This window comes from Apteryx rowi, unplaced genomic scaffold (genome assembly GCF_003343035.1).
Source record: "Apteryx rowi isolate R43461 unplaced genomic scaffold, aptRow1 scaffold_222, whole genome shotgun sequence".
NCBI lineage: Eukaryota > Metazoa > Chordata > Aves > Apterygiformes > Apterygidae > Apteryx > Apteryx rowi.
Window position 1 is genome coordinate 193,107 of NW_020448553.1, and position 1,212 is coordinate 194,318.

The following is a 1,212-nucleotide window of genomic DNA, read 5'->3' on the forward strand; positions in this document are numbered from 1 at the left end:
GTCGCGCCCTCCCGCAGGTGCCGCGGGCGCCGCGGGTGCGGGGTGTTTGGGGACGGGCCGCGGGGCCAGGCAGCAGCGCCGGCCTGGGGGGCCGCCCCGCACCCCCAGCGAGCAGCCCAGCTCCAGCCCCACGGCCGCCCCGCGCTTCCCAAGAGGTCGCTGATCAAAACGTGCCCGTTTGCAAGAGTCGGCAGCCCCCGGGCCAGCCTCTAACCGCGGCACGTTTTGGCCCTCCGACGTCAGAGATACTGTCTGTCCAKTTTCTTTCCGAGTATTTTTCCAAGGCGCGAAGAGCAGCGCGGCTCATTCACAGAACCTGCGAGCCCTTGCTGTCGGCAGAGTCACTGTAGGAGCAGTCATATGATTAATTGATCGAGTGGGGTTTCTAGTGGCATTTGAAATTAAGACTATTGTATCCTCACATCAGAATAAATCTCATCAGCTTCTTGAGTCCGGGGGTGTATCGATTTTAAACATATCGGATTGTATTGCGTTTTTTCTTTTCCCACTCCGATTACCCTCTCAGAATGAGCTCGTTTGGCTGAAGCTCTGTTAATAATTCCCTAACTGACTCTCACTGATTAAAGCGTTAAAAATTCTCACTGGGGTGAAATGGATTGCACATCAGATTAGGGGAGGATTATCTCTGTCATTAGCGCTGCAATATTTTGTCCGGTAAAGTCTGTCGAGGTTTATCGAAAGTGACTTTCCAACGGACTACCAGCATAGACAGAGATCAAACCCCAAATGGAAACGTACCCCACTCTATCAGCAGAGTAAGACAGGGCTAGCTCCAGAAAAGTAATAAATGACTTGACTTCAAAGCAGCTGACAACATCGTGATAACGCCAGAGAAACGTGAGTCACATAAGGGAACAAAGAGCTTTGCAAGAGCGATTTCTTGGAAAGTCCTGCCTTTAGACAGACCACGCTAAAAAAAGGCCAAAAGGAAAGGAGGAAACCAGAGCTCGCGCCAAGGCAGGAACGCGCCTGCGCGTGGCTGGAGGAGTCGCTGCCACCGCCTTCGGGGCAGGGAAACTGAGGCCATTTTCCAGTCGAGGGGCGAAGCAACCGCGAGAGAGATCGCTGTTCCCTGCCCACGTGCGTCCGGAGAGCCAAACCCACGCAATCCGGCCGCTGCATTTCATTGCATCGCTCCGCAGTCGCAGCGACTCCGGCCCGGAGGAGGCCCGAAGCCCCGGGCGGGAGGAG